At 52.1% G+C, this 24139-nt stretch overlaps 1 protein-coding gene across 11 annotated transcripts in view; it reads right to left on the reverse strand.

Annotated features, from left to right (window-relative positions):
• Positions 1 to 20727, reverse strand: part of Arhgef10l (Rho guanine nucleotide exchange factor (GEF) 10-like) — a 151523-nt gene extending 130796 nt beyond the window's left edge. For 3 of the 11 annotated variants that reach the window (XR_003955021.1, XR_003955020.1, XM_006539202.1), the window contains exon 1: positions 3354 to 3558. The gene's annotated coding sequence lies outside the window, so the exon portion shown is untranslated. Of the gene's footprint in view, positions 1 to 2848; positions 2895 to 3353; positions 3559 to 3691; positions 4064 to 16297; positions 16507 to 20475 lie in introns of those variants that run through there. The other 8 variants (NM_001112723.1, NM_172415.3, XM_030253821.1 and 5 more) reach the window with 7 other exon arrangements.
• Between the last annotated feature and the right edge of the window lie 3412 nt (positions 20728 to 24139).

Below are 24139 nucleotides of genomic sequence, written 5' to 3' on the forward strand. Positions count from 1 at the left end.
TCTCTGGTGGCTGGAATTCAGGATGCACACCAATCAGGGGCCTTCTGGGATGGACTTTCACTGAGAAGCTCTGAGGAAGAAGGGCTCACCTTAGGCTCCCCATGGGCAGATGCCCAAGGGACTAGGCAAATCCAGAAGAAGGCCTGATAGCTTTTCTTCATGGATGCCCAGGAAACCCCAAAACCATCTTAGACCTAAGGAAGGTCTGCTATGTCCTGCTGCGCCATAGCCCTGGAGACCCGATGCCAGAGCCACACTGAAGCCCTGTTGTGTCTGCTGAACCTTTGGGGATACGGTCCCATGGCCGTTCCTTCTCTGTGGTGTGCTCCACACATCGCTCCACCATAGTCAGCCACAGTGTCTGTGTCCTGATGGTGGCTGTGTTAAAGGACCAGTTTGAACATCTGTAGAACTCAGCAATGCCTTCTATGTGTTGACACAGCCGACCCCAGCAGCCATAGTCCAGGACCTGGCTCAGACTCAGTAAGCTGTCATTCCTGAAGCCCAACCAGAGGTCACAAACCATCCAAAAGCAAGCCAACTCCTCTCCCTCATGTGGTCCCAGAATCTGTGCAGATGGGACGTGGACACCAAGTGCCTAGGCAGCTTTGGCCACACAGATGGCCTGAATGTCACCATGAGATCCCTGACTTGTCACCTGGATATCTTGCTCTGCTTTTCGATGCCTGGGCCATTCCTCCTGTTCCTGGTCAAGCTGCTCTCAGTAAATGAAGTCTCCTTGTGTCATCCCTCTTCCCGTCTCATCTGAGACAGGATCTGGCTGGCCTGAAATCACCTCATAGACAAAGCTGGCCTCAGACTCCCAGAGATCCACCTGCCTCTGTCTTGCAAGTGTTGGGATTCAGGCGTGCATCATCACACCTGGCCCTAACTCACAAATTTTTCATCTTTGTACATATGTGTTTCTGTGTGTACGGATGATATATGTTTGATCATACCTGTGAAGGCAGGCAAGCACATGCCACAGCATATGTGGAGATCAGAGGACAACTTCCAAGTGTGGTCCTCATCCTACACTTACTTTGAGACAGGGTCTACTGCTTCGGACACTATATACCAGGCTAACTGGCCTCCTAAACCTTGCCTACCTCCCTCTACCTCTCACGTGGGTTCTGAGGATTCGAACTCAGATCCTTGGATCAGGGCAGCAAGTGCTTTACCCCTGAGCCATCCTGCCCCCCCCAACCTCCCTCATGACTGAACAATGGCTGTTTAACAGTCAGCTCCTGAATCTCAGCCACCAGCTCAGCTCTCACGCATCAAAACACGCTAACTCCGGCACAGCACTGCCCAGACAGAGCATTGCACAGACCCATAAGGACAGACAGACAATGCCTGTCTGTCTAGGGACACCAGACAAGAAGCTGGGCCTGCAGGAGTCTAGGGAGATGACAAGAGAACCCTAGAACACTCACTGTTTACGAGTTCGAATCTGCCTGGACTGGCCAGACAGAGACTCCTTGGCCCCGTGGGGCAGGGAAAGAACACAGAGGCGTTGCAGACCAGCTTGCAAAGGCCAGCAAGGATGGAGTTGGGAAGCCCCAGCTGGATCCAGGCTCCTCCACTCACTTAGCCTCAGGCGGCCACTTCCTTGAGGCTGCTCAGCTTCCTCGTCTGTTAAACAGTTGTCTTCCCTGCCTAATTACCGGAATTGTTGTCAAACAAGAGAGAGTGGCTGGCTGTGAACTACAATATAAACCTAAGCTGTTATTAGCAATCTATATAACCATCCTCTTGGTCTTTTCAAGTTGATCTAAGAAGAGTATAATCCTGCAACTCTGTACCTTCCTTCTGTAGAATCTTCCAGGGCTCGGAGCTCCCACCCAGCCCTCCAATGATGCTATGTCTGTGCAGAGACCCTTCCTCTTCCCACAGCCTCCTACCCAGGTACGGGAGGAGCCCAGCAGATTTCCCCTCTGTGTTGGTTGGTTGGTTGGTTGTAGAACAAGAGATGGAGTCCCGGGCCTTGCACATGCCAGACAAGCGTTCTACCACTGAGCTACCTCCTCAGCCTCCTAACGTTAAAACTTAAAGAAGCAAAACATAGGAACCACCAGTTTCCGGCATCTATTAATTGAGCATCTACTATGTGCCAGGCAGTGTTGCAGGCTGGTGACCAAGAAAAGACATAGCCACTATATCCAAAGCCTTCCAGAGGTAAAGGAGCCTCTCTACCCGGGACGGGAAGGCTAAGAGCATGGGAAACCCTGCCCGGCTTGCTGGAAAGGAGGTACCCCAAAAGGAGAACTGGAAGTGGCAAGGTATGGAACCTGTTTGTAGATGAAGCAAGGGTTGGGAAATGGGGCGTACAATGAAAGGGAGGGTACCAGCCTCAGGCAGACAGCTGGGACGGAGGTGCAGCCTGGTAAAAGACAAGAGGTCCTGAGCTTTGCCTGAGATCTCCAGGCTGTGCCCTCCTCTCTCCTCTGTGGAAGCCCATGCTGTGTGGTTCAGCTCACAGCCAAACCCATCGGACTGGCTGCAGGGCAGGGCCTTATGTACTAATGAGCCTGCACAACCTGCTGTCTTCCACTAAGCCAAAGAGGAACAGATGGGACCTGGGGCAGGCTGGGCAGGGGTTTCCCCATGGGGACTCCAAGGCCTTTGAAGCAAACCCTGAGGTCCGAAACCCCTCAGAAATGAGATTGTCCACCCAATACCATATCCCCACTTTGGGCTGAGACGGAGTCCTCCGGCTCCTGTGTCCAAATGACTCTCACCCTTAGGAACACAGAGAGATCCAGCCCCTCCCCCCACCTGGTTCCCCCTCACAAGCCACCCCCTGAAAGCTGATCGCCATCATGTACAGAACCCACTAGACTCATACCTGTCTTCCCAGGGCTCATACCTCTCACCCAGGGCTCTGTGCCTATGGCCTGCCGTTGACCCCTCCCACACCCCACTCCTGCCGGAGACCTGGCTGTCCCGCCTTTGGGCAAGGACTCAAGATGGGAGAGACTGACTCAGAACAGAAGCCACCCCGTGCTACCCGATTTCATGCAATCGGGGGACCCCTCAACATCGAATCACAGGGTAGGGATGGGGAAAGTATGGGGGGAGGGGGGATGTACAGAACAGAGAGAGAGGGAGAGGGAGAGAGAGAGAGAGAGAGAGAGAGAGAGAGAGAGAGAGAGAGAGAGAGAGAGAGAGGCAGACAGAGGCACAAAGACCAGTCAGGACTCAGACGGAGGGACACTCAAGGGGCACAGAAGGACACGACCACACAGAGAGACCCGCGCACACAGAGCTGGGGACCTGGGAGACCCGGACACACAAAGCGGCCGCCGGAGCCCTGGAGCCCGGGAACCAGGGCCTGGGCGCCGCGCACTCACCGTCCCCGCTGCTCACAAAGGCTCCGCGCCACCGCGCCTCCCGCTCCTGCCGCGGGCGCCGGTGGCCGGGCCGAGCCCCGCGCCCCACTGCAGCCCCGGCCCGCGGCCTGCAGCCGCCGCACGGCCCGCCCCGCCCGCCCGGTCCCGGGGCGCGCGGCTGAGGTCACCGCTTAACCCCTGGTGGCCTGGCTTGCACGCAGCTCCCCCTCCCAGTTCCCCCAACAGTGATCCTGGAGGGGGCGGGGCTCGGCTCTCCTCCCCTCCCATCCTCCTCCCTCTTAGGGAAACTGAGGCTGGGGATAGAGGGACTCCAGGCGACACTAGGGACACACACACACCTCCGCCTTCCAGATCTGGCACCGGGAGCCCCTCTACACCACTGCGCCTCTCCTCTGCAGCCCTGGGAAAGAGTCTGAAGACACCAGGCTCCTTTAAATTCCCCCAGCATGATCTGGAGTTCCCTGCAAGGAGCAAAGGGTGCCAGGGCCTGTCCATAAAGAAATTGAGACAGTGATGTGTCTCCACGCATACACTAGGCCCCTTGTGGCTATCCTACATCCACAGGGGTTGGATGCAGCCTGGCAGCCCCATTTCCCAGTGACTAAACTGAGGCTCAAAAATGGAAGTCGCTCGCCCAAGCCCCCCTCCGCCCCCCATCAAGGAGGTGGCAAAGCCTACTCCTAGCTTTCCATCCTTGCTTGCCTCGAGGCTGCCAAGCGCTGGCTACTCCCTCCCAAGATCCCAGAGAGGGCCTCCGGATATGATGTAACTAATTACAGTTATCGGGTCACTAATTAAGATTATCCCTTGTTGTTAAACACTGCCAGTCACCTCTCTACGTGAGAGGCAATTCACACTCAGGCTTATCAGCAATTACTCCTGGGTTAGCAGTCATGTCTGAAGGGTTCAAGTGCAAAGCGGAGGCTGAGATCACTGTCTGTTTGGGACCACAAAACCAGCAGAAAGGTATTTTGGTCATGGTAATGGTGTGTGTGTGTGTGTGTGTGTGTGTGTGTGTGTGTGTGTGTGTGTGTGTGTGCACGCACGCGAGCGCCGGTATTAGGTATCCTCCTCAATCTCCACTCTCTTTTTAAAAGATAGTATTCTGGTTTTAAGTATGTATAGCTGTGTATGGGTCTGTGAAGTGCCCACAGAGGCCACAGGTATCAGATCCCTGGGGCTGGAGTTACCAGCCTTTGTGAAGCTTACAGCATGGCTTCCTGGGAGTCAAACTCAGGTCCCACAGAGCCAGTCTCTCAACCCCCTTTAGCTTATTTTATTGATGGGGGTGGGGGAGTCTTCACTCCACCTGGAGTTTGCCAATTTGACTAGATTGGCTGGCCAGTGAGTGCTAGCAATCCTCCTGCCTCACAGTGCCAGGCTTCCAGGGTCCTGCCTGGCCAGCTTTCTTTTCTTTTGTTAAGATTTACTTACATATTTTATGACGAGGACATTGGACCCTTTTACAAATGATTGTGAGCCACCATGTGGTTGCTGGGATTTGAACTCAGGACCTCTGGAAGAGCAGTCAGTGCTCTTAACCACTGAGCCAATCTCTCCATCAACCTGTGTTTTCTGAGTCCCTATGTTTGTTTTCAAAGCACTTTACTCACTAGGTTACCCTTTCAGGCCCTTCATTGTTTGTTTGTTTGTTTGTTTGTTTGTTTGTTTTTGTATCCTCTGTTGGGGCTGGGGAGATAAGTCAATGGTCAAGGGCACTTGTTGCTCTTGCAGAAGACCTGGGTTCAATTCCCAGCACACACGGGCGAAGTGTACTCATATACATAAATTAAATCTTTCAGCTGAGCAATGGTGGCGCACACCTTTAATACCAGCACTCGGGAGGCAGAAGCAGACAAATTACTGAGTTCGAGGCCAGCCTGGTCTGCAGAGTGAGTTCTAGGACAGCCAGGGCTACACAGAGAAACCCTGTCTCGAGGGAAAAAAAAAAAAAAAAAAAAAACAGAACCAGAAACAGGCAGGTGCCCTGGACCTCTGTTCTCAGCCTTTCAGGATCTGTTCCAGGCTCCATGAGGCTCCCATCCCCTCCCAGAACTACACCAAGACCTGGCATCTCCAGGAAGCCAGCCTTACACTCCCAACACAGCTGTGAACAGGATGCTGATTTGAGCTCTCTCTACCTGGTGGGCAGGTGCTGAGGTCCAGGCTCAAAGGCAGAGGTCACATTCCAGGTTCCCCCTTGTGCCCCCTCCTGAAGCTCTGCACAAGGTGGAAGCACACTCAACCCTTGGGGATCTCATGGATTCCAAGTGGGCACCCCCAAACCCTCATCCACTGAATGTTCTATGCTGCAAACCACCAGCTGAGAAAAACGGTAGCTTCAGCTTGCTCTCCCCACAGTCCCTCGCAGTTGCTGTTAATGGCCAACACTTGATCACTGGGAGCTTGGCCGTAAAAAGCCCGAGCTCCAAATACAGCCAGGAGCTGGTGATGCCCGGGTCATGTTCCCTACAGCCATTCCTCTGGGGGCAGCCCCTTCAACACAAGTATGCCCCCCCCCGCCGCCAGCCAACCCTCTCTTCCAGCCCAGTGCACCCTTGACACCAAAGCCCATCCCCTATGACTTAGCATTCTAACGTCACTGTCCCTCAGCTCCCTACCATAAAGAGTCATGTCTGGAGTAGTTAGTTCATGCTTGACAAAAATATGAGCCCCAGCTCTCACAAGCCGGGCCAGCACAGCCTTCTGCCTTCCTCCTTCCCTGTCACCTCTCCCTGAACCCTCACCTACCTCTTCCCTCCCTCCTCCAGCTCCATATTCTTTTTTATTTATTTATTTTTGGTTTGTTTGAAGCAAGATTTCTCTACATGGTCCTGGCTGGCCTGGAACTCGCTATGTAGACCACACTGGCCTCAAACTCACAGAGATCCCCCTGCCTCAGCCCTTTGAGTGTTGAAATTAAAGGTGTGCGCCACCACTCCCAGCCTTTCAGGTTTATGAAGCAGGATCTCACTAGGTAGCCCTGGATGACCTTGAACTCCCTGTACAGACCAGGCTGGCCTCAAACTCACAGATCTGCCTGCCTCTGCCTCTGCCTCTGCCTCTGCCTCTGCCTCTGCCTCTGCCTCTGCCTCTGCCTCTGCCTCTGCCTCTGCCTCTGCCTCTGCCTCTGCCTCTGCCTCTGCCTCTGCCTCTGCCTCTGCCTCTGCCTCTGCCTCTGCCTCTGCCTCTGCCTCCCAAGTGCTGGGAGTGGCGGTTCCCCCCCACTCCCATTCCTTTGGTGGGGCAAAAACTGCCCATCAGACACATGTTTCTGCTACAGCGGCTTCTGTCCTAGGTGTTGGACCTGCACCACCGTGCCTGGTTCTTATTTATTTATTTATTTATTTATTTATTTATTTATTTATTTATTTTGATCTCACTATACAGCACAGGGTGACCTTGAACTCACAACACTGCCTCTACCTCCAGGTCTCCTAGGTGTTGTGATTACACGTGTGAGAGCCCTACGAGCAGCTGTTGCAGTCCACATTCTAAGCTCACTGCAGAGACAGTGTACAAGGGAAGTCTCTGGCCCTTTGTTCTTGCTGTCTCTGCACCTGGCTACTCTGCGTGACACGTGGGGCACTAACAGCTTCTTATTATGTGACTTCTTTGTTCCGCTTGCTTTGCTGTTTTATTTTATTTTGTTTGAGACATTGTCTCATGTAGCCCAGGCTGGCCTTGAGCTCAAGATCCTCCTGCCTCTGCCTCTTAGATCCTGGGGCAGCAGGCATGTGCCAGTATACCCTGCTTTGCTTTGGTGTCTTGAGACCCCATCCTATTTTATGTCACTCAAGCTGATCTTGAACTTGGTCCTCCTGCCTCAGCCTCTCAGGTCCTAGAATCATAGGCAGGCTTGGTAAATGCTCTCTGGTCTCCTCTATATCAATAGCAGTTCTCAAATGACTCTTTCCTCTACCCCCTCCCTGGGAGTTCCTTAGCTCCCAAACATCCCAAAGTGCCCTCTAGGCACAGCAGGAAAGATGCTCTCATACCCTGCCCTAGATATAGTTTCTGGAGTCCGGCAGACCATCCTCCCAACAACTAGGACGGGAGCCGCTGGGGCAAAAACACATGTCTGATGGACAATTGAGGCCCTGGGTTTCAATAACCACAAAAGGAATCGGGATGGGGGTGGGGGAACAGTCTGAGGACTAGAGAGATGGCTCAGTGGTTAGGGCACTGGTTGTGCTTAATTCCCAGCGCCCACATGGCAGCTCACAACTGTCTGTAACTCTAGTTCCAGGGCACCCTCACAGACATGCAGGCAAAACACCAAATGCACATGAAATAAAAAATAAGCTGATTTGGGCTGGTGAGATGGCTCAGTGGGTAAGAGCACCCGACTGCTCTTCCGAAGGTCCGGAGTTCAAATCCCAGCAACCACATGGTGGCTCACAACCATCTGTATCTTCTGGAATGTCTGAAGACAGCTACAATGTACTTACATATAATAAATAAATAAGTCTTTAAAAAAAAAGCTGATTTAAAAAAAACAAACAAAAAAGGTCTGAGAATGTTTCCATATTCCAGAACATTCAATTAACCAGAATCAGCCACTAAGCATGCCTCCTGGGGGATTTATTGTGTAAGCGGCTCTTACGGAAGATTCACGGAGGTTCATGAAGATTCGATAATGCAAGATCTCCCTCTCTTTCACCCTGAGCTTGAGAGGAGTGCGAGAAGGAGCGGGCAAGGACAGGGGCTGGGGCTCCTCTTTGATTAAAAAAGTCTGCGTGATTTTCCCAAGGTCGGTAAACAGACTGGTATCAAAGCTAAGAGGAAGAGACAGAGGTCCTGCTTCTGCCCCTTACTCTGATTCCCGATTTCAGCCCCACCTCATCATAGATCAAGAAGAACCAGCAAGATGGCTCACTCCATAAGAGTGCTTACCTCTAAACCTGATCACCTTGGGTAGTAGCATCCCTAAAACCCACAAGTGGAAGATGAGGACCAGTTCCCACAGGTTGTCCTCAGACAAGTATGTCCTCCATACATGAGCCAAGGCACGCTCACACCCACAGACATATAAAAATCAATAACTACACAGGCTGGACACGGTGACACTCACCTACAATCCCAGCACTTGGGAGGGAGAGGCCGGCAAATCTTTGTGAGTTAACTGAAAGCCAGCCTGGTCTACAGAGTGAGCTCCAGGCTAGCTGAGGCTACTTAGTGAGACCCTGTCTCAAAACAAACGAACGAACAAACAAACCAAGAAAGCAAAGCAAAGAAAAAGGGTGGACAAGGAAGTGAACTTCCACAGCCCAGCAGCCACCCTCCCACAGCATCCTAAGCAAGGGTGCACAGGAAGCCCTTCTTCTGTCGCGGTAATGAGACTGAGCCCCAATCCCAAACTGGCATCTTCTACAGAGCCTGAGTCACATTAAAACGTGGCTCTGTCCAGCCCCCTGCCGAGCCCCAATCCCAAACTGGCATCTTCTACAGAGCCTGAGTCACATTAAAACGTGGCTCTGTCCAGCCCCCTGCCCTGTTCGGCTGTACAGGCAAGGAAACAAACAGATGAGCAAGCACTATAACAGCTTACATTCCACAATGGACTACCAAATCAACACACTGTAAAGAAATAAAAAAGAATATGTTGAAGTTCAAGGTCTCGAGCACTTCCCCAAACAATGCTTGTTAACCCCAAAAGGGAAGAAAGCAACTTCACAGCAAATGCACCCAGATGTTCAGATAGCACTAACAGGACCAGGAAAGGGGTGTTTGGACCACGTGACCACAGAGGACACAGCATCCCTTCCTTCTCAGGATCCCTGACAAACACAGTCAGGAGCAGAAAGCCAGCAATGCAGAATAAGAGGCGTTCTCTTCTTAGCGTTTTGTTTTGTTTTGCTTTTGAGACAGGGTTTCATATAACTCAAGCTGTCCTGAGCTTACCCTAAAGCCTCAGACAGCCTTCCGCGTCTAATCCCCTGCCTCCACCTTCCAAGCATGAGCTGCTGTGTCTAGTTTACGGAGTCCTGGGTATCAAACCCAGGGTTTTCTGCGTGTTAGGCAAGCACACTCTACCAACTGAACCACATACCCACCTATCTATCCTTCCTTCCTTCCTTCCTCTCTCTCTCTCTCCTCTCTCTCTCTCTCTCTCTCTCTCTCTCTCTCTCTCTCTCTCTCTCTCTCTCTCTCTCTCTCTCTCTTTCTCTCTCTCTCTGCTCCACCGTGCCCTGCACTACATGGGTCTGGGATTTCCATTGTCTCTCTTGCCTCAGGCTCCCAAGTGTTGGCATCGCAGATATGTACTGCCAGACTTGGTTCCCCACTGTCTTTTAAAGCGCCAAGGCCACCGATATCAAGGACAGGCTGAAGAAACCTCCGAAACTGAAGGACACTGAAGAGAATTGACAGCTGAACCCATCTTATGATTCAGAACCCAAGACTTCTCTTACGAAGACCATTGTTAGACAACTGGAAAATCTTGATTATGGTTCGAGGATTAGACCACGGCAAGGTATCATGTGAACTTCCTGATTTGGCTAGCTTTGAGGGATGGTATCCTAGTGAGCAGGAAGCATACATAGCCCAGTGCCCAGCCCAGGGTGAAAGACCATGAAGCCAGCAGCTTCCTCTCCAGCTCAGGACAGGAGCAACGGGTGGGAAGTGCGAGCATATTGGACGTGCAATTTTTTCTGAACATTTGGGGTCATTTACAAATTCAGACAAGGCTGGCAAGATGGCTCAGAGGTAAAAATGCTTATAATGAAAGGCTGGTGGGCCACGTCTGATCCCTGAATCCCACAGGGGAAGGGGAAAACCAACTCCTAAAAGTTGTCCTCTGTCCTCCTCATGTGTGACACACACACACAGCCATCACAGACACTCACAGACACACACATCTCACAGACACACTCATATACACACACATACACATATACACAAACACATCACACAGACACACACACATTCATATACACACACACATACACCTATATACATACATATCACACACACAGGGACACACGTAAATAAAATTTAAGGAAAAGGTCAGATGACTCATTCAGGACAAGTCTCTTCCTTCTCTCGGTCTCAGCTCCAATACCACATGTAACACAACACATACCTTTCCTAGCATCGTGACCTGGCCCTTACCATCTGAAACAGAGCAGCACAGGACTCGCATGGGATCCAGCTTATTAAACACGTTCTCTGTCAAACAGTGGGGAGGCTGCGCACTAGAGCCTCACCTGAGACTGCAGCTGTGCCCTGCCTCCCTCCCTCTGCCCAGCGCTCACCTCTCCCAGCTGCACATCATTTTGCCTCCGATACTGAGGTCTCCAGAATGCTATTGTACCCAGAGAGAGGACTGACGGGGGTTTCAGGATTCAGCCTTCAGGAGGCCGCCACCCACTCCTGAACTGGACTTGCGTGGAAATGTTTCTTTGGTCTGTAATTGGTGCCATGTCTGGAGTGAACAGACATTTGGTCATATCTCCCCAGGAAAAGTCACATGACAGGCCAGTGGTTGCTTTTTTGTTTGTTTCTTCTTTTGGTTGTTTTGTTTTGCCAGACAGGGTCTTACACTGTGGCCCCGGTTGCCTTCCAACTCCAGGCAATCCTCCTGTCTCAGCCTCCCAAGGGCTAGGATCACAACTATGTGCCCCTCAAACCCAGCACAGACCCTGACATTTTACAGAACTATGTGATTTTCTTCATTTATCTTGTGTGTATATGGCATGTGCATGTATGTGTATGCACATACATGTATGTGTGTGCATGAGAGCACTTGCCTGTACATGCCTGTGCAGAAGCCAGAGGCTCCTCAATCGTCTTCATATTGTGTCTTGGTTTTGTAGTTGAGGCTGGTCTCACTATGTAACCCTGTCTTGCCTAGAACTTGCTGTGTAGACCAGGCTAACCTCAAAGTCAGAGTCCTGTACTCTTACCCCTGACTTCCACATAACACACCAAAATAGTCTTGAAAGCTATGAAAGCCTTGGTTCTCAGAGAAAGCGCCTAACTCAGCTCCCCGCTAATGGAGCCTCCAACAAGCCTGACCCTGGAGCCGCCTCCTCCCGGCACAGTAGGTCAGATGGGATGGTGGTCACTTTACCCACACTGAGCCCATTGGCTGGTTGTTCCCAGGAATGTGGAATTAGAGAGCCAAAAAGCTGAGCTGGAAAAATGACCACAAAGATTCTCAGAGCGCGGTCATTGTTCACACTGTGAAAAAAAACAAAAAACAAAAACCCACAGCCAAGTTCATGCCGAGGTTCTGAGAGAAAAATAGAAAGAAATGAAGCTGGAGATATAGCTCAGGTGCGTGGCTTAGCTGGTAGAGGGCGTGCCTCCCCAGTGTGCACAAAGCCCTGGGTTCAGTCCCCAGCATCACATAAGTGAAGAAGGGCACACTAACCGTCATCCCAGCACTCAGAAAATAGAGGCAGCGGGACAGAAATTCAAGGTCATTTTGACTCTGTAGTGAGTACAGTGGGCAACCTGGGCTACATGAGCCCCTGCCTCCAAAGAAACCAACAATAAACAAACATAAATAAAAATAGTGTTAAGGATAATAGCAAACAGAGCAGTGTCTCCCTGCTTTGCACTGCGTGGACGCTTGTGTGTATGAATGCACCCCCCAGCCCCCACCCCCCAACCCCCAGCCCCCAGCCCCACCCCCCAGGGTCCCTCTAAAGAACCTTATTCACACTTTACAGATGTTGAGGTTGTAGCACAAAGTCTGTCCAGGTCCAGACTTCCATCACTAATGCCGTGAGCCCCACTCTGTCACTGGACCCTTCCGAGGGCATCTTTACCCCTTGACTCAAAGCAGCCTGTGACAAGAGGCAGGTGGCCCTCCTTGTGCCCTGACCACTGTCACCATGCAGGGTGAGAGGGACACCTGACTGTCAGACAAGAGAACCCGTTAAGGTCCAAGAGACTTAACCTTAAGTTCGTGTGTCTGCTAACGGACAAAGGTGAAAGGTCACCTTAGAATAAATATGAACCAGGGGCCTCAGAGGCGGATATGGGGAGACTCGGAACTTCTTCCCACCAGCCCAATGCCATGGGCCCACGTGTCTGGGAACCCTGCCTCACCTACAGCCTCTCAGGAGGAGCAGAGGGAGGGGAGCCCTGGGGCCTCTGAGAATGGGTTTATGTGGCTCTGCCCGGGGCCTGGGCACACAGCCAGAGAGGACAGGAGGCAAGGTCTTTTCCTCCGGGCATCAGGTTACCACCAGCTCAGAGTTGCCGGTCAGCTGACAGAGCCCAGAGCCTGACAGAGAAGCCACCACAGGGCTGAAGGGACAGGGTGAGGGGACACTGCTGAGAAAAGGCAGAGCCAGGGAGCCAGGGACAGAGTGGGCCCAGCCAGGGGAACGGGGCCCAGACACAAGGTCTCCAGAAGGGGACAACCTCAGCTGGGGAGGACGGTCCGCAGCTGCCAGGCTGCAGTGACACTGGGCACAGTTATGGCCTGGCACCAGCCCCAGAAACCTCCATTGTCCCCAGTTTCACCGCGCGCGCTGCCCGCCCGGGGCTGGGACTCTCTCTCCCCCAGCTCCCTGGTCCCCAGATGAAAGACGCTTTCTAAGAGCCGTAAAACTGTGCCCTCTCGGAACAATGGGCCCTTCTGTGGCTGCACCCTTCTCATAAACTCCCAGCAGCAGCACCCGAGAAGCTGCAGGCCCCCGGCTTTATAGACTAGCGCTCTGGAGCAGCCCCAACGCTCATTAACATCCAGTCTCCCAGTCCTTGTGTGAGGAGGCTCAGCTGGGTCACTCCCATTCACAGAGGCTCACTATGCGCCAGCCCCACCTCCCCACCCCCTCCCCCAACCCCAGCAGCCCTGCCTGCGTGAGGCTACACAGCCAGAACCCTGCCAGTGAAATCCAGAGTTCACGCCCCTGAGAATGATCGGCCACTGACCCTCGAATGCAAGCTGGGCACAGATCCCAGATCCCAGATCCCAGATCCCAGATCCCAGCAGATGGATCCAGCACATTAAAGACCTAAGGCAAAGGAGGACCAGGATCTTCCACCACTTCAGACTCAGTCACACTGCCACCATCCATTCCCCGCAAAGCCCCCCGAAACCCTTATGAATGCTTGGGCTACAACAAGATCAATGTTCTCCATGCCCAAGCATGCTCCTTCCCTCTCATAAGTTTCCAAGATCCCTTTCCACATGAGGAACGGAAGCACAGAGAGGGCAAAGTAGCCTGCCTGAGACACACAGCAGATATGTACGCCCTACATCCTAGGTCCACCTCTTACCCCCCCCCCACGAAACTTCGCAAGCAGGGTTCAGCTGCGTGGCCCTGGATTAAACCCTCCCTAAGCATCACCCAAGATATGTGGCTCACATTTATTTTTGTTTTCTTTTTCTGTCCCATGGAACTGAACTCAGGACTTGTGCGTGCCAGGAAACCACACCATCGCAAAGCTGACATTTGCTCTTTCCTGGGTAAGTACCTTCTAAGGACTGAAGCCCTTAACCCTCCACCTGCTGGATAACCCAGTGCCAGATATTGCCCGCTGAACTCTTCAGAGGCAAAAAGCAAGCCTGGGAAAGACAAAGTGGGAAGGGTCTTCCCCACACTCCTGCAGAGCTTGTCGGTTTGGGTGTCAGCACTGGACTTGCTTCTTGGGATTCACTGTTCTTCCTGACACACCAGTGTGAGAGTCAGGACACCTGCTCCCCTCGCCTGACACATGTGACACGTATGCCCTAAGTGCCGGGCCATCCCCATGCACCTTTCCAGAAACCAGGAGTTTAGCCGAACATGACAACAATGTGTCCCTAGTCCCTCAATCCCAGGGGGCCACTTGGAAACCCTCCTGGCTCCTTCCATACCTGTGTCCTTGACTCCTTGTGCTTTCTGCCTCTCTCAAACTTCTGCTGATTTTCTGTCCACCCCTGCACCCTGCAGAGACAGACTGAGGAAGTAGGGTGTGGTGACATACACCTATACCCAGGACTCAGGAAACAGAGACAGGAGGACTATAAAATCATGGGTAGCCTGGACTACATAGTAGTTCCAAGCTAGCCTGGGGCTATATAGGGAGGTCCTACCTCAAAACAAATCCAAAGACAAAGAGAAGGGCGATCTATAGCTCTTGGCCTGGTTTCTTCTAACACACTCCACTCCTGCTTGGCAGACAGGCAGGCAGCTATGGCATCCTAGGCCCTATAGAATCCCTCAGACCTAATCAACTAGCAGCTGTGGCCAGCACCCAGGCCCTGTGTGGAGGGGTTCTCTCGTGGCCTGCCTAGACCTGGGAAGTTGGCTTAGTGACCTGGCCCATGTCACTATCGCCTGCCACCTCTGCTGCCTCTGAGGAAAGCAGCCTTCTCAGAGGAACTCTGGATACTGTGGTTCATCAGAGCCAGGCCTGAAGTTGGCAGTGGCATCATCATCACCTCCATCAGCATCATCCCCTTCATCACCTCCATCAGCTCCATCACCCCCATCACCCATCATCTCCTTCACCCCCTCCATCCATCACCCCCATGACCCACATCAGCACCATCCCCTTTCCAGGCACTCGCTGGCTGCTGGGTGTTGGGCCTTTCCCTGAATGATCCCATCGGATCACGATAACCTCTCGAGGTAGGATCTACCCCACCATCCTCTGCTACACACAAGGAAGCTGACCAACAGTGACAACCAACCCACAGCACGAGGGACTGTAGTGCTTGCTCAATTATCTGTCACCTCTGCTACCCCAAATCCCCTGAAGGCAGGATCCTGTCTGTTTGGAAGAGGCGTATCTCCAGAACATAGTGTCTGGCACTGGACAGGCATTCGATAAATGACCTTTGGATGCATGGTGGATAGGTGGGTGGGTGGATGGATGATAGATGGATGGATGATGGATGGATGGGTGGATGGATGATGGATGGATGGATAGATGGGTGGATGGATAGATGAGTGGATGGATAGATGGGTGGACGGATGATGGATGGATGGATGGATAGATGGGTGGATGGATGATGGATGGATGGACGGATGGATGGATGGGTAGTAGATGGGTAGCTCAGTGTATAGATACACCTATATAGATATAGAGGTGGGTGGATGGAAATGGATAGATAATAGTTAGGTATAATAATGGACTAATGGATGATGAATGGAAAGATTGATAAATGGAAAATATATGGATGGTAGCTGAAGATATAGACTGACGGATGGATGACAAATAGGTTGGTAGAAATGGGTGGAGACGGGCTAGAGAGTTAAGAGCACTGGTCTTCTTTTCCAGAGGACCTCTGTTCAATTCCCAGCACCCCCACAGTGGCTCACAACTCTCCGTTAGCTACATTTCCAGGGGATCCTATGCCCTCAACACAGACATACATGCAGGCAAAACACCGATGTATACAAAATAAAAATAAACAAATCATTAAAAATATTTTTAAGGGGGCTGGTGAGATGGCTCAGCGGTTAAGAGCGCCGACTGCTCTTCCAAAGGTCCTGAGTTCAAATCCCAGCAACCACATGGTGGCTCACAACCATCAGTAACGAAATCTGATGCCCTCTTCTGGAGTGTCTGAAGACAGCTACAGTGTACTTACATATAATAAATAAATAAATAAATAAATAAATAAATAAATAAATAAATAAATAAATAAATAATTTTTTAAAAAAATGGGTGGAGAGAAGTTGGATAATGGAAGATGGAAGGATGGCCACCTAAGTACAACTGAGAACAGAGAGGAAACAGACCAGCCGCACCACCACCCCCCCACCCCACCCCGGGGAGAGGAGGAGGAAGGTAGATGCGGTTTCCTTGCTTACTGGAAAATCCCCTGGCAGGGCTTCAAGAGAAGGCAGAGAGGAGTGTGTTGACATTTTTAGGAACAAGGAAATAAGGCGTGTGGAGGGATGAGCCACCTTGAGAAGGCTGAGTGACAGCAATGGCAGAAAGGATCCCACAATTCTTTCCCCAACACCTCCATACCAGGGCATCGCACCAACCTTAAGCTCCTGACTCCAGATGGGGCTGGGAGGGTAAGCAGCCATAAACTGTACCCAGCAAAGTGAGCTCCCTGCCCTGTGGCTGCAGGGCGGGGCCTGGGAACTGTGGATTTGGTCACAGTCACCCCTTCTTTACCCAGAAGCTGTCAGACCCTGGAGTGGTGGACATCCCGGCAGCCCAGAGCTTGCCAGGCTCGCTCGCTCGCTCGCTCGCTCGCTCTCGATCTCATGTGACCCACATGCCCTCCCACCTCATTAGTTCCGACCCAAGCAGTTCTGGCTCAAGCCGACCAGATTCTGGGGCAAGATAGAGTGAAGAGTTATGCCCTCCCTGCTCGGAGCAGTTTCTTGTTGGTGAGGCAAGACTCACAGCGGGGCATCGAGACACCAGACCCAGTGTTCTAGTTGCCGGAACAGTTTTAAGAAAGAAATGAAGGGCTGGGCGCTGCTTGCCTGGCAAGTAGGCAATCCTGGGTTTGGTCTTCAGCAGGTTTATAAAGGCAGACACCGTGGTGCACGCCTGTGACCCAGCACTTGGGAGGAAGAAGCAGGAAAACCAGGAGTTCAAGGTCACCCTTCAGTAAACAACAAGTTGGGGCTACAAGAGACCCTGGGGCAGGGGGAGAGAAAGAGAATGAAGATGGAGCGTGTGACTTCCCGACCCTTAGAGACAGCCATCCTGTGGCATAAATGAAATATGTCACTGTGGTCCAAGGTGGCACCGGGAGATTTCCTGCCAGGCTAGAACTTGTCCGATTGTAAGAAAGAAGGGAAGGGTATTGGATCGCGTCTATGCACCAAGTGTAGCGACACACTGGGAGAATGCATGCCCTCACCAGCTCTGGAAGCCCAGGATCAGGCAGGGGACTCACCCAGGGAAGGCACAGAGCTGGGATCGGAACCCCAGCCTGACCCCTGAGCCCCACTGATAGATAGGCCCTTCACCATGGGGCTGCTCCTCCCCAAGATGAGCACTCAGTGTCCGGGGTTTACCCTAAAAGGTTCAGGCTTGTGTGACCACCACTCCAGTCTCCCTCAGTCCCCTCCCACCAGAGGCCACAGATTCCTACTTCCTTCCTGGCCAGTGTGGCTGTGCTGGCCTGGGACAGAGGCAGAGCGGCAGGAAGCCACGGGGCCCCTGGAGACCTCAGGGTCGGAGCTCTTAGAATTGATAGAAACCAACGTGCTCCTTTCACAGAAGGGGAAACTGAGGCCCTGGGAGGACTAGGGTTCCCTCGAGGTCACAAAGGAAGGACAGTGCTGGCACAGAGCAGAGGTGGTGGTGGCCTGTTGGCTCCAGGCCCTGTGGCTCTGAAAACCAGGCCCACTGCATCCTCTTTTTATCAGATTGAAGGGATGATTATCAGCTAACTGGCTCAGGGGAAGAGCTGGGGTAGGGAGGGATGTGGGGGATGGGCAGGGTAGCTGGTCTGTCTGAACCCCTGGCTCTCTCCTCGGCCAGCCACTGCCTTGTGAACTGAGTCAGGAGCACGAAGCTTTCACCATCCACACCCATTTCCCGGTGTCGTCCCACGCCAGAGGAACCTGGGAGTAGGGGTTCCCTCAGCCAGAAGTGGTGACTAAAGGGAGTACAAGGGCAGCCGTGACACCAGCACAGCTCCTGAGACTTGTTCCCTGGAGTCTGGTTTTCAGGAAACCAGACTCCATTTTTCACATTTTTGTCAGATCTGGTGGCAAACCTGTCTTTACCCACTGAGCCACCTTACAAGCTCTCCCAAACCTGCTTCCTGCTCAGCTCCTGAGAGCCCTGGAGACCTCTGCTCTGCTCCCCCTGAGAGCTTGCATTCCATTCCAGGCAGGGTACCCACTTCAGGGGACGTGCAGACCTGTTTGGAACTCTTGCTCCCACCTACTGGCCCCGTGAGCTTGACTGAGTTCAGCCTCAGTTCCCCCCACCCCCCACCCCACCCCCGCATTGCACAACCTGTGATCCTGCATCGAAAAGGGGCAATATCAAGAAACTCACAGCCCAGCTAATGAGATGGCTCAGCCTCAGCGGATGAGGGTACTTCCCTCCTTGTGTGAGCCAAAGCTCACGTTTCTCATCCCCCTACCCACGCACACCAAGTAAAAAGAAATGTAACGAGAAATGCTCAAGATCACTTCAGTCATGAGGGTTAAAGGTCAAGGACCCTCACAGTCAAGGAAGGGCCCGCAGACTTTGGGTGAGCAGCTGCCTGTACTGTGTGGAGGTTTGGCCCTTCTTGGGTTGTGTTGTTACCATGAGGGAGAAGGGAGCTGCTGTTGTGGAGACAGGGTCTCACACTGTAGTTCAGGATAGTCTCAAACTCACAGCAATCCTCCTGCCTCGGCCTCCTAAGTGCTGGGATCACAGGTGCAAGGCACCACACCAGCATTTTGGTTTTCAGTTTTGTTTTGTTTTTGTTTTCAAGACAGGGTTTCTCTGTGTAGCCCTGGCTGTCCTAGAACTCACTCTGTAGACCAGGCTGGCCTTAAACTGGGAGATCCATTTGCCTCTGCCTCCCGAGTGCTGGGGTTAAAGGAGCATGCCACCAGCTCCCAGCTTCATCCCTGTGTTTTAAAGTACGCCCAGCCGTGACTAGTTAGAGCCCTCTGGGAGATGGGACTGTCAGCAGAGCTCTGTGTGGCTTATGCTCTGCGCATGGCGGTGCCCAGGAAGTGGATTCTCGGTCACAGAAGTGTGGCAGCCATTATAGCACCGTCACGAGGATTTCAGAACAGCAGACTCCTCTTGTGATCTCCTCCCGATGACTGTCCTCTACACTGAGTGGGGACGTCTTTCTTCTTGATGACAGGGATACAGAAGGGCCACCTTCTCAAACCCCCAAAGTCCTCAGCTCTTGGGGGACAGAGGCAGGTGGGTGGAGGCCACAAGCTGGGCCTCAGTGTACGAGGCAACCCCACCTCTGTCACTTCTACCAGACTCTCCAGGGTCCTCCAGACCAAAACCTGTAGAGATGAGGAGGTCTTCTCCCAGGGAAAGGAGAGACCCTTGAATCCTTGCTGTCTCATAGCCATGTGGCCTCAGGCAGGATGCCTGACCTCGATAGGCCTTGGTCCCATAACTACAGGGTCAGTCACCACCACGGGGGTGGTTGTTCCCGCCCTGTCCAGTTAGCCAGGCTGTTGTGAGTGCCCTAGGGGGCCAGTAACATAGATAACTTTGTAAACTGTCAAGTACCTTGGTGAGACGCTGCCTCATTGATCACCAGAGTCCCTCCACAGAAAGCAAGAGGAGGCGGGGGACATGGTAATAATGGGAAAGAAGAAGCTGACTTAGGATCGAGGCTCCTCTTGTCCTCTGCCACGCCCACCCTGCCTCCTCCTTAAACCCCAGCTCCCCTTTTCTCCATCCATGAGAGGGGCTACTTCGCCCCTCTAGGCCTGTGATCAGAATAGCACGGACTCATTGGGGTTACTGAAAGATTAAGCTCGTCACACAGGCACTGCACTGTGCTAGCCAAATGAAAGCATGAAACGGGGACCCAGTTGAGTTCATTATGTTATCATTGGCCAGATGTTGACCAAACAATGAAATAGATCCTTTGAAACCAGTGAGCCGTCCATCACCAGAGGCAGTCAAGCTATGGCTAAAAAGCAACCTGTCAGAGACGCAGGGCAAGGCTGCCTAGTGACCTTTAAAATGCCACCCAACCACAAACGGGTACAATCTCTGCCAAGGAAGCTGTATAAACTGTAGTCCCTCCCTTTAGATGGGAAAGGCAGGGATGGGAAGGGACAGGACTGGCAGAGGAGGCCACCAGGGTATGAACACGGGAGAAACAAGCAGGCAGCCATGGAGCAGCAAGGAAGACCGAGAGTGGATCACTAGTGTCCAGCCACTGTGCCACCTCAGCATTCTCCGGGGGTTCGGAGCCTCAATTTTCCAACTATAACGATATTCTGAAGCCACAGAAAGCCTTCTCAACCTCCGTAAGCCTAAAAATAGGGTAGGGAACTCCCACCACACACCTGTGCTCCTGGATCCTTCCATGTCCCTCCTCCCACATCGTCCTCGTTAGCCCCCAAGCCTCCTTGTCATCTCAGGGAGAGCCGGGAACCCCAGAGCCCAAAGGTGTCAACGCAGGAGACCCTCACTACCTCCATCACATTCAAAGAACCTCTTCCAACTCTGCAAAGAACGAAGAGGGCTTAACTGGGAGAGACTGACCGACCTGGATTGCGCACAGTCCAACTGTGGTCCTCAGGGGAGAAGATGCCAGTGACCGGGGCAGGCGCCACCAGCGGGCAAGCATCTGGTGGGGAAGCTGCTGGTGGACTGAGCAGGAGCCTCAGGTCTGACACACTCGGGCTCCTGAGCCAGGCTTGGCTGGGCTTGCTGACAACCCAGCTGTATGAGTCATTAACCCGCCAGACCTGCTGGGCCGGTGCATTGGACACGGAGGCGGGCAGAGGGTGAAGGCGGAAGACTGGAGGACTGGAGGGGGCCCTGGCCTCTACCACCAGGAAGGGTTAGGCTGAGTCAGTCCCAACCTGGCTGGGCATATATCCCTCAGCCCAGCCCGGGAGGCCCAGGGAGTTAGCCAGGGTAGAAAGGAGAAAAAAAAAAAAAAAAAAAAAAAACAAAGATGGGTTTTCAAGGAGTGCTGAGCCCAGGGGATCTGCTGTCCCCTGGTAGGATGGGGCTCAAGACAGGACTCCGGGATGGGTGGGGCCCTATATGATCTAGATCCTTTAACCAGGTAAGATGGGAAGGGCCAGGAGGAAAGATCTTCTCCAGGACAGCTAAGTGACAGCTGTGTGGCCTCAGACAAGCGGTCTGGTCTCTCTGAGTCTCAGTTATCTGCTTGTTAAACTGCAGGCATAATAATAGTAATAATAATAGCCTCTGAATGATAGCACTAGGAACAGGGTCACCACCACGGGCTTCTGGCTCCTAGGGACAGCAGCTCAGGTCACAGAGTGTGTCTTTGGTGATGCAGGATAGGGGAATGGCTTTGCCAAAGTCATCTTCCTCGCTGTCGGTGTGGATGAGCACAGATTTGACCAACATCTCGCTTGCTCGTCAAGAACACAGGCATCTGAACATCAGGAAAGTCCATTGATCACAGTTGCTCCGCCTACTCCTTGAGCCCCAGGAAAGCCCAGCTGGAGACACAAAGGTAGCCCCACCCTCTCGCACCAAATCCATGCAGATCCATGGCGGTGAGCATGACTGAGCTCATAGTAAAAGACCAAAGCAGTTCTGTGCCCTCCACCGAGACTCCAGAGCCTGAGGTGTTAGATCAGGGACAGGCAACTGCAATCCTAGGGCTACATCTGGCCTGCCCTTGCTTGCCTAAAATAAATATACATGTATCTGAATGTGATCACTTATCATCGCAGCCTTGGGGATACTGAGGCAGGAAGATCTCTGGGAGTCAGAAGCCAGCCCTAGGCTGCATGGTAAGTTCCACTTGTGGAGACGCTGTCACTAAAACGCAAAGCGAACAGAAAAACATGCATTTGATCCTCCTCCTCTCTTTCCAGGGGTTCTGTAGACACCGAAGCCTAGCTGAGTCCTGACAGAGACTGCAGTTCCCAGTAGCCCCAGGGAGTTACACTGGCCTGTTAGGAAGAAAACCTGACAATGGTGACTCTGATGTTGGTGATGATAGTGGTAGTGGTGATGATGGTGATGATGGTGATAGTGGTGATGATGCTGATAGTGGTGATGGTGGTGATGATGATGGTGATGATGATGATGGTGATAGTGGTGATGATGGTGATGATGATGGTGGTGGTGATGATGATGGTGATAGTGGTGATGATGGTGATAGTGGTGATGATGGTGATGATGATGATGGTGATAGTGGTGATGATGGTGATGATGCTTATTTTCTGGGTTACTGGGATCCACACATTCCACACACAGAAAGCCTCTCCAAGCACAATTTTGCTCACACCTTACACCCTGGGTTCTCCTTTTTCTGTAGAGAGGCTCCTGAGAAAATAACTTACTCCAAGTCTCACAATGGACATTTTGAATTAAAAAAAAAAAATCCAGAAGTGGGCATACCAGTGCATACCTTAAATCCCCCAGCACTAGAGACAGAGGCAGGAAGATCAAAGCAAAGACAAGGACGACCTGAGCTACCTAGCAAACCCTGTATCAAAAGAATCAAATAATAATAACAAGTAGGTGCATTTGAGCCGGTGTGGTGGCACGCTCCTGTAACCCCCGGCACTCAGGAGTTGGAAACAGGAACACTCACAGTTCTAGGCCATCCTCAGCTACATAGCAAGTTTGAAGTCAGCCTGGGCTACATGAGCCCTTGTCTTAAAATCACCAAGAACTTGGTCTTGGCTGAGTGAGCCGAAAGCCTCCTGCTGCGCCAGTCACCCGAGCGGGCGAGTCCTGGCTGGGCTGAGAGCTTCCCTGCGGTGGAGAGAACCCTTGGATGAGTCACATTCCCTGGATTTAACCTCTGAGTTGGAAACAAGAGGATTGCCACAGATGTGAGGAAGATGGTGTGCTCAGAGTGCCCAGCATGTGCCAGACCGGCAGACTCCCATTAAGGCTCCAATGTCCTTGTCATTGCTGCTGGGGCCTGGAGTGAGCCTGAGACAAGAGGCTGTCACTCCCACTCCTACTACCGGGGTCAGCATAGGAAGGTGGCTCCTGGTCCATGGTCTAGGTCCTTCAAGAAGAGCTGCCTCCTTCACAAACCTGAGGAGGACACTGGCCTGTGGAAAGCTGTACTCCATCTTCAGCTAGCCCTGCTACCTGGAAGAGCTAACCTGGTCTTCTAACTCTTAGATGCTAAAGAAATCAGGAGGAGCCAGGGTTGGCCCTCGGAAAGGCTGACTAGCCCCCAGAATGGGTGAAGAGGCTTCTGGGATCTCCTATCGTGCCCTCCTTCGATCCAGCCCGGAGCCCAAGTGGCCTGCATATTGCGTAAGAGGGAGCTTCTAAAAACGAAAAACAACAAAACAAACAAACAAACAAACAAACAAACAAAATTTTAAGGGATAGCTCAGCAATTAAGAGCACTGACTGCTCTTTCAGAGGTCCCGAGTTCAATTCCCAGCAACCACATGGTGGCTCACAACCATCTGTAATGGGATCCGATGCCCTCTTCTGGTGTGTCTGAAGACAGCTACAGTGAACTCATATAAATAAAATAAATAAATAACTCTCTTTTAAAAATTAAATTTTTTTTCTAAAATTATTTTATTTTAGAAAAAAAATTAATTTTTCTCTAAAAAATTCTATTTTTTGTTTTAGGGGGGAAAAAACCAGTGATGCCTTTCTTTCATCTTTCACTTCCTTGGCAACAGGACCTCACTGTGTTGCTTGGGCTCGTGTCTTAAACATCTGATCCCAAGTCATCATTTTTGTCTCAACCTCCTTTCCCTAGATCGCTTTCTATTGCTGTGATAAGGCTCTATGACCAAAAGCTACTTGGGGAAGACAGGTCATTTCTGCTTACAGTTCATCATGGAGAGAAGTCAAGACAGAAACTGAAGCAGAGACCATGGAGGAACACGGCTTACTGAGCTTGCTCTCCACGGCTTGCTCGGTTTGCTTTCTTCTTCTTCTTCTTCTTCTTCTTCTTCTTCTTCTTCTTCTTCTTCTTCTTCTTCTTCTTCTTCTTCTTCTTCTTCTTCTTCTTCTTCTTCTTCTTCTTCTTCCTCCTCCTCCTCCTCTTCCTCTTCTCCCTCTCCCTCTCCCCCTCCCTGTCCCCCTCCCCCCTCCCCTCCCCGTCCCCCCTCCTCCTCTCTTCCTCCTGCTCTTCCTCTTCTTTTCTCTTTCTGTTTAATGATTTATGTAGCTGGTATTTGCTACTCTGTGGGTTCTTCTTTCTTCCATCTTTTTCCACCCCTTCCCTTTTCCCT

This window comes from Mus musculus, chromosome 4 (assembly GCF_000001635.26).
Source record: "Mus musculus strain C57BL/6J chromosome 4, GRCm38.p6 C57BL/6J".
NCBI classification, from domain to species: Eukaryota; Metazoa; Chordata; class Mammalia; order Rodentia; family Muridae; genus Mus; species Mus musculus.